The sequence below is a fragment of the Squalius cephalus genome (genome assembly GCF_949319135.1).
Source record: "Squalius cephalus genome assembly, chromosome: 19".
NCBI classification, from domain to species: domain Eukaryota; kingdom Metazoa; phylum Chordata; class Actinopteri; order Cypriniformes; family Leuciscidae; genus Squalius; species Squalius cephalus.
In genome coordinates, this window is record NC_137140.1 from 18739272 (window position 1) to 18749703 (window position 10432).

Sequence of the window (10432 nt, forward strand, 5' to 3'; positions counted from 1 at the left end):
ACGTAATGCCTTACAAAATTACTTTACTGACTCTGAAATATATTATTTATATAAATAAAGTCTTCTTATATATTTAAATATGCACAAACATACACAAAAACATCATAGAGAAAGCCAGTGTAGGACTACATTAGTATTCTTCATAAGATTGTGTTTAAGGAAAAGTTGTGTTCATGATAGGCCACTGGGTGTACTTACAGTTTTTACCAATTGCTTACACACGTTTTCAAAACGAAGTCTCCTTTTTTCAAAACTCTACACACAATTCTCAAAACTGCACACACAAAATGCAAAATGCCTCACATCTCCTTCAAAATGCAACACTGCATTCAAAATGCCATAAACACATGTCAGAATAAAGCATTTGCATCAAATGGCAAACACTTCTTTCATAATAATAAAATTTTTGGATATACCATGTAAACACTGCTGTTCTAAATCTAAAGCTCTTTGGTCTTTCATAGGCTTATATCTACATTTCAATACAATTTTCTACAGTGAAAGTAATCTGATGTAACAAGTACACTGTAAACACCAATGCAATGTAGAAACAGAAAATATTTATTAGGTCTAACAATATTGTTGTTTACAGTAGCATACAACAAAACCATAAACATATGGACTGTAAACCAAAAGTTTCTATATTCTTTAGAATACAGTAAATAACACAATTGTGTGTGTGTGTGTGTGTGTGTGTGTGTGTGTGTGGGGGGGGGGGGGTCCCGGGGGGTCCCAGGAGGTCCCAGGAATCCATTGTTCAAAACAGATCATCTGACCTTTGACCTATTTAGGCCTATATACAGTAAAGCAGTGATTGGTTAGTGATCAGTTAAGCAATTAGTGTTTGCACATGTGAGGAGTGTGTCTGTGTGACCTGGTGAATAAGTGTAGCATTTTGATTGGTTGTGTTTGGAAAAGGAAAGCAAGTCACTTCCTGATAGATTTTTGTGTTTTAGGTAGAGAATTGTGTGTAGTGTTTTGCAAAAAGTGTTTTATGCAATTGAAAACTGAGTCAAAGGCTGAGAAATAGCTTATGGTTTTGAAGATTTGGCATGTTGTTTTGCACTTTGAGTGAGAGGTTTCAAAAATCGTGTGACATGAAAAGATTTTGTGTGTAAGCAGTTGGTAAAAACTGTAAGTTCAAATTGAGGTTGTGTTTTCTATAATGTCCAGCAGAGGACGCCACGTCCAATTCCAGGACCTGATCTGTTTTTGTTACATGCATGAAAAAGAGCAGAAAGTCATGAGGTGAATCTGGTGTCTTTGTGGAATTTCGTTTGAGCAAATGCTCTTATTTTGTTTAGCCACTGATTGCTGTTTAGTGTTTGCTGCTTACTGGAGGTGGACCAAAAAACTTCAGTGAGTGGTTAATTATTAGGCAAGTCCATATTCTGATCATATATATTTTCCAAACACAATTTACCAATTCCAAACCACATTAGTCTTAACAATTACTATTAGGATTGTAACTGTTAATGAGGGAAAGTGTTTCTTAAAGTGAAAAATGCCTTATAGGCTATTCAGATGTATTAGAATTTTTTTTCTACAGGTAAAATTGGTTAAAAAAATAGAGAATTTACTGTCAATGAAAAGTCAAAAATGATGAAATGCCCATGATAAGGATACACTACTCTAATTAAAGGGTTAGTTCACCCAAAAATGAATATTCTGTCAGTAATTAGGCTACTCACCCTCATGTTGTTCCAACCCCATAAGACTTTCGTTCATCTTTGGAACACAAATTAAAACATTTTTGATGAAATCTGAGAGCTGGCTCACTCCTTCATAGGCTGCTAGGTATAATTGCATCTGCCGGCCCAGAATAGTTAGTAAAAACATCGTTAAAATAGTCAAAGTGACTACAGTGGCTCAACCTTAAGCTTATCAAGCGACTAGAATACTTTTTGTGCGCAAAAAAATATATAAAATAACGACTTTATTCAACTATTCATTTTCTTCTGTGTGGGCCTCTGACGTGAGTTCACGAGCGCGCCACGAAGCATGCGCGAGAACTGAGATGTTTTGACATCTTTGACATCTGACACTGACACCTTGATGTTTCAAAGAGATCGTAAAACAAATCCATATAATTTGAGCAGTTTAGTCAAAATTTTCTGAAGCGACTTGATCACTTTATATGATGAACATACTGAATTTAGGCTTTTATTCAAAAAAGAATTCATCAGCAAACATTAACAGAAGTTCAACCGAACCTGCTTGACGCGCGACATAGTTATATACACTAGATGTCGCCTTGGCTATGGCAGTTCATTGGAACCATAGACAGTAAAAGAAATGGACACAGCGTCAGCGACCCCATTGGATTAAACGGAGAAAAGTGAGGTCAATTAGAAGCTCTCACTTCCTGATGGCTGAGCGTACTGCGCAGACTCAAACTGAGCTTGACGACGTAGATGTGACGTGAGCAACCCGTCTGTCTTCTAGTAGCTGTGCCAAGAGAAATCTGAATCATTCCCTTCCGAATCTTGCAGAGACAGAGAGTGTGAGTAGGAGGTGTCCATGAGCTAGGAGCAGGAGCAACTTTTGCTAAGTATTCTGATTAATTATTTTGTCATTTTGCCTCCACGTCCCCCTGATTGCCCGCGAGCTTCTCCTCCTGTCCATACGGTAATTTCTCTACTGTGCGACAGAGAGTCACATGATTATGACGCAATCGTTAGCCTATTTTTACAAAAACTGCTTCTACGGGGCCATAACGTAAGATACAAGGTAATGGAGCCTTTTATACATTTTTGTGTTTCTTTAGAAATAAATAATGGACAAATTGAGTCTTTAAACGCCTCAGATGTAAAGTTATTCACTGTCAAAGTGACGCCGAAATTAATGGGAGTCAATGGAATGCTAACAGCAGGTGAGGGTCTGCTAATCAATGGCGGCGCCCAGGGAAGCTTCAATTTTTTATGAAACATTGCCCCCCTGATTGGAATGAATGCGTCAATAGAGCCACCATCTTGGAACAGGGGAGCCCCTCCTCTTTAATGCATCAGCGTCATAGGCAAAGGTCTAACGGAAATAAAATCACCATAAATCGTCATGAATGCGATTTTCTATTTTTTTTGGTTCGTTCCAACGGTCAGACATGTATTTATCACTGAGTCCAGAGAAAATTTAAGGTTTTGATATTAAGATAATCTACTTCTTTTTCAAAATAATGCATAGTGCTAGTAAGCCTAAGTTTATTAGTCACATTCTTCCACTTGAGTAAACTTAGAATGAACTATCGCTACTTACCTTAGCCTACTGTATGCAAAATGGCTACAATGGTGTGACTATACATGATAATTCATTTTCTATACATTTAAATTGTATTGGTTTATTAAATGTGATACACAAAGCAATTTGCAGGTGGAAGCAAATAAAAAATTTGAGAGGAACATAATGTGAAAGTTAGATAGTTGAGGTGCCAAAGACCATTTCATCTTTTCTTTATTCCTGTCCCGCAATACTTTTGCCACATTAAATAAGTATGTACTAAAGTAGTAAATACATCTTAAATAACTAAACAGTTGACATTTTCACAAATTCCAGTGTCCTTCCACACCAGTTTGCAAGGAAGAAACAAGCCCTTGAGCCCACTGTATCCTTGTGCAAAACTCACACATACATAAGATTTGTGGAATTCTATGTATAATAATCATGGATGTACTGTTTGAAGATTGACAGGGGGAGGACAAGCATACTATTAGGACTGTACTTACAGGTTACAAGCGCCACACTGTTTTTTTCCATTAAAAGGTTTGAGTACAATCGGTAAAAAATCAAAGTTAGGAACAACACAGCCAAAAGTGGGTATTGAGGATCAACTCCTGCATATTGTACATTTTAAACACAAGGGTTATTTCAAATAATATCTAAAGAGTACAGCACATTCACAGTTCATTTTCTTCCTCCAAGCAGAGAAATGTACACTTATGTACGCTAATGAGAGACAGATATAAGCGACACACGCGAGTCCCGCGGATATAAAGCAATAAGAACATTTCATTCTGCCGAACTACCCGTAAGTGCTGTATTACTACTCAAACAGGTCAGTTTATTTGACGAATGAAACTTGTGAGGTAACGCAGTGCTGTTTCACTTGGTCTACACTATCACACTAAACTGCATCTTAGTGTGTTGAAAGTTATAATGTTATTCTATGTGTTAGTTTGTTGGCTGTATGAGACTAGCAGTAAGCTAGATCAACATCTCGGCATCTCAAAAACGCCACGCTGATATTGATGCTCGTTTTAGTTCTCCTTTAGTCGCAAAGTCTGTTTGCCATGGTCCATAATGTTTTAATGAAACAACAACAGCGTGAGCGTGCTGCTAGACGTAAGTTACGCAGTTGTCCACGTCTGTCGCCATGGTTACTATGGCAGTACGAGCGGAAACCAGGGATAACGCGGATATTACGTCATTGACAGGCGACAATGACCAGGGACGAGCTATTATCTAAAATTGGAATTTCTCTGAAATTAAAAATCTTTGGGAACTTTTGGGATATTGTAAGTACACAATTGCAGGAAATATATCACACTGTGCAAGTGATTTTTGGATATTTCATTACAAAATTTTTATTGTACCTTTAATAACACTCAGTAGGGTCTCAAAAACAGGTTAAGAAGATAATTTGCATATTAACTCTCCAGCAGGGAAGTTAGCACCACCCTTGTTCCTTCGACAAAATTCCTGCAAGATTTTTCCTACAACTTGTTATTGCAGAAAATAAGCTCTTTTGAAAGTTTATGATTCATTTTGGTAATCTTAATCATGATAATCTTCACAAAGAAATATAACTTGACATTTTTCCCCTTCAACCTCTGTAGTCCTATATAGCCACTTACTAAACCACCTTTTTCAAGACAAAATCAAAGGTCGTCGATATGAAACATAAGTTGCAATAGCCTAGTCTTTTCCTCCATATTGTGTGTGCATGTCCAAAGTAAACGGCTTCTCAAACAAGAAAAGATGTAGGGTGGGACTTGATTTTGTCAATCATGAATTGCTTGGATAGTTGTGGTTTGGTATTGAGTGCAACAATTGGGTTCTAGAAGTAAAAACTCTATTCATTTTCTTCACAGGGAAATTGATTTTCAACAATAACTTATAAACATTTAAAAACAGCCTTACTGTGAGCTATGGGGTTGTTGAAGCCTTTAGCCTGCATTATTTCAACTTAGTTGTAGTGTTTACTTAATAATAGTGTTTAACTGTGGAATTCATGGTGAAAAACAACATTACCTGTATTGAAAATTCCACCAATCAGAGAGTCGAAACAAGCAAAATGAGGCAAAAGAACTCTTTAGCTCTGCCCACTCCCGTGAAGCACCGTACATGACATAATCAAGTTGGTTTCCCTACGCTCTCAAAATACTTAAACATTTGAATATATATGCATTTATTGCAATAAAACCTAAAATATATTATTTTATATACAGTATATATATAATCAACATTTTTAAATGAGTAGTTTTATATTTCTCCATAATTTTTCATTTGATTATGCTGTTTCCATCACCAAACCCACACAGTCTTGTGCCCTTTGTATTTTTTGTTCAGATTTTTTTAAATAACTTTTTTGTTTCTTATGTTATGATTCACCTCATAGCTGATTGGTTTGCTTCATGGCTTATTACACTTTAATGAAGACTTTTTTGAAATCCCTATGGGAGAAATTAATGGAAAACGTACTCCCGGAACCAATGGCGCTGAAAAAGTGGGCACTGTTGCACTCTATTGCTGTGACATCATGTGAGCGACAGATTGTCCCCGCTCTCACGTCTGTAAACACGTCATCAGAGAAGAGAATAGATATTGCTGCAAGTGAAAGGGAAAGCTATTTTGATTAAATATTAAGAGGGCATGTGAATTATTATAAAATAAATCATTTATAATAGGCCTAAACACTGCAATATTCCATTTAAAAATATATAAATTTTGGTTTCATGGTGACATGGTGAAATTTATTTATTTTATATCGTAGAATAAAACGTGAAATGCTAGTTTGCAGGGTTAGCCACCCTCAAAGTTTTTTGGGAAAATACATATTTTATTTAACAGCTACATAGAAAATAATAGTTTGATTTACAAACAAAACTTGCAATGAAAATGATCTATGCATTTCTGCAATTCTTTAACTGCATGCTGATGATGAGGCGATATACATCTTTATTAAATGAGCTAAAATGCTTACCTAATTAATATAGGATGTTTATTTGCAAAGTAATTGTTTCAACAAAGTGTTGGAATAAGTGCATGTTTGTATTTATTTACAGGGTGTGGAGAAGGCTGGGTGGAGGCTGTCAGAAGATATCAACACAGAGGTGTTTAGCCAGTAGGTAAAGAAGCAGGGATTAGTTCTCTACCTCAACTGAGAGATTTCCTCTATGCATACAGATGGTGAGTGTATGAGTGTGTGTGTTTCTTGATTGACTTCGTCACAGTACCTATTGAGTCAGCTCTCTGAGTCATCCGTTTCAAGGTTGCCTAGTGACAGCGGCGGGGAAATGTTTCCTATTGCGCATTCGCTGATGCACGGCTTCGATATTTATTCAAGCACTGCAGTAAGAAGCCAAGAGAAAATAATTGATGCATTTCACATGATTGCATGGATGTTCAGCCATCCGTAAAAAATGTTTACCTGAGGATTCTGATCTTCCCTTGTTTTTCATGCTTACCGAATCAACTTCCTAATAAAACTGATGTATGGTGGGAATCAGTGTTTCCAAAGCTTTCTTGTATCACTTACCTCAACAGCCCAGTGAGGCTCGCTCAAGTATCCCTTCATAGACAATAAATGTACTGCTTTTGATTCATATTAAACTGGATATAATTCAGCATATTTTATTAATATTATTAAAATGGCCTTTTTTGAGATTAGCCTATATTTTTTTCACGTTCAAGCTAAAACGATTGATAGTAGGGATGCACTGATATGAAAACTTTGGTTACCAAATACCGATAACCGAAAATTCTTTATATTTGAAAGCCGATAACCGATATATTGGCCGACCAATCTAAATCCAAATTTTGATTTAATTTTTGAGAGCCTGATTACAAAAACAAAAGTCTCACCATTAAAAGCCACGTCTCAAGCACAAAATTATGTCTCATTATAATTTTATGTAGCCTTTATGAAAGACTTTCACTAAACTGTATTTTCCTTTTTGAAGTGATTTTAATCATATTTCAAGCAATTCAATACCATCATGGTGAACAGTGAGCATCTGAAGTGTCTCAGCTGAAGGAAATAATCAATTATTTATCGGCTTTAATATATTGGCCAAATTTTCTTATCAGGCCAATTAAGAGAACATTAAAAATGAACATATATCGGCCAATACCGATATGGTGGCCGATATATCGTGCATCCCCAATTGATAGTATGAATATTTTATAACTCCATTTAGTTTGATATTGGTTTGATTGGCTGAGGCATGAGACACGAAAATAGGAAAAAGAGATGTATTGTATACAAATAAACAAAGTATTTTCCATCATCCATTTCAAATTCACAAAATGCACACATAGTTTGTTCTCTAATCATTTTACTTTAATAGTCATTTTTATAAATATTTTTACATTTTCAAATTTAACTATTATTTCAGCCAGTTTGATTTCTCGACAGCCCTTTAAGTCCTAATATTTCCTAATAGTTCTAATATTAAGTAAGTTAATAATAAGTTATTTTATAGGTTTAACAAGCAAATCCAAAATCTAAAGTCTCTGAAACCGGAGTCTGCTTAAGAGGTTGGGAATGACTGCTCTAATTGAAAACATTGTTCCTTCTCAGTAATTCAAATTGAGAAGAAATCCGTTTTCGAAGTTGTTTCACCCTCTACACTGAGGCATCATTTAGTAGCATCCCATCTAAAACATTAGCCATTTTCATTTTCCCTCTGTGTCAGGAGGACAGTACGGCTTGATGCTCCTCCTACAGACCAGCACCTCCTCTCCTCTCAAAGAAGCAAGTTACCCATATTAACCTCAGATGCACTATACATTTGAATTCAGACGTTCATGTCAAAGAAAAAGCGGAAACCAACACACATTAATAATATTTTCCACTGAGCACCACTTACAACTGAACTTTAGGAAAATTGTGTAAAGCCTGTTTGGTTCCAACAGTGTGCTGAATGATAGACCAAGAAGTGGTTTTACAGGTTTCCTGTGAAAAGAAGCGTCTTAACAGAAGATCTTGTGTTGCTATACAAATATTTACCGCTACCAAGTAATGCACAGAGGCTAGCGTGTGTACAGCCGAAGACAATATTTCCTGTTTTGACACCATCCACGTTAACAAGAAAACAACCAATTCTACAAAGCAGGTGGAGACAACTACTGCACAAATTCATGCCTTCTGAAGCTGTGAGGCATCCCCTTACAGCGGCAGGATTAGTCAGTGTTTACCAGCTTTTCTCTCAAAGGCATGGTTTATTATGATTCATTATTAGTGGTTATTAATGGTTTGCATGATCTGCAAAATGTCATGAGCTAAATGGTTCATATTACAGTATAAACTATTTTTTTGCAAGTGATCTTCATCGGAAAAGTGAAAATAATTTATTAAAGCATTATTTGCTTTGTTATTAAATTCAATTCAAATCAAATTATTATTATATACTAATATGATGTATTATTTATTAATTATATACTAACATAGATAGATAGATGTGCATTATAAAGATGTGGACTGATGCAGCATTTCCTTAGCATCTGCTCAAGCCAAAAACGGACATAACAGGCTGTATTTTTCCCCCTCTCTTGTCTGACCGGCTTTTGGGTCATGGAAAAACTGACTTGTCCCCCAATCTACCCTTTTATGATGCTGTGTGAGTCAGGCTGTAATGCGTTGGTTCCTGGCTGCTATTCTGGCCAGTCAGATCACGTGTGATGACATAAGTGGCAGTATGACATCAATGGGTGATAGATTAAAAAAAAAAAACTATCTATTTGCTCACATTTCAGAGGAGATTAGGATATCAAAAATGTGTTTAAGCACTGAAACTAGCTGGTCTGTTTTTTTAATAGTAATGGAATTGTGAGGAAGCAAAACAAAGAGCATTATTAGCCCAATTAGATGAAGCACGCCAGATATTTTTTGGAATAGTTCACACCAAAAATTACAATTCTGTCATAATGTGCTCACCCTCTTGTTGTCCCAAACTCGTGTGATGCAGTAGATACAGTATAGGATGAATGTTCACGTTGCTCTTTTCAATACAATGAAAGTGAATGGTGACCAAGTCTTTTGGTCTTTTTTCTATGTAATATAGCCTACTTTAATGTTGTGTTTTGCCATTTAATAATTAACAATAATTACCATTCATTTTTGTTATATGATAAAGAGCAGTGTGAACATTCAGCTAAATATCTCCTTTTGTGATCTACGAGTAGAAGAAAACAACATCATAAAGGTATGGAAACAACATGAGGGTGAGTAAATGACAAAACTTTCATTTAATTAATCAGTAGTTTTCAGAGCTAACATCATCTAACCCTTCAAACCAGCATTCATTCAGAGCAAAAATGTACCTTTGGCTTCATTTAAACACTGTTCTGTGTGAAGAAACATCAGGTGTGCAGAGCAGCAGAGAAAGCCTCCATGTTTAAACAGCTATTTTTACATTTAGCCTTGAAGTCAGCCAGCTGTAAGCTTTGGGCCTTGGTTGAGCAATGAAACATTTGTTTACTAATCAAAATAGTTTGTGTGCATGGTTCCTTATCACCTTAAGTTCTCATCAAACACCCCATTAGGTTTTTGACAATGTTTTCATTTGTCATTTACATCTCACAAGCTCCCCTGACTAGAATGTAGCGCTTAGCATGTGGTTGCTAATGAGTGACTTATTTACTCAAGGGAAATGTGAGCAGGACTTTAAAGTTACCTCTGTGTGGAGTATGCAAATCAAAGAGTTATCTTGAAATATAACACAATGGTGTACAGTTGTAAACTATACAAGTTGCGGTATACTGTATATATCAGTACTACCAAGTGCTGATAAACCAACCTACTACTAAAGTGAATACCTGGGTGGATTTGCATGAATGAATGTTCAGGTGTTCTTTAGTTGTGTTTATATAGCCTAGTTTTTATGCCTTTTTGTGAGCATGGTTTTGTATGAGGCTGTCTCCTAAGCTCTTTGCTTACAGGCAGATTGTTATCAGTGTAAGTGGTGTATACCGGAGGTTCCACACTAAATAAACTGAGGGTTGGGATAGAAACTGTTTCCATAGCCTCGGCATTGAGCCCTTAGACCGAAGCAGGGAGTCAGTCTTGCCCAGCCTGTGTCCAAACGCTGCTTGACCAAGGCCATCAGTGATGTGGGGGAGGGATCATTTGAGCTGATAGCTGCTGTGAGTTAAACAGGTGTCAAATGTACTTGTTCCCAGAAACTGTGAGAATGTCCTGTTTGCTCCACACCACGTG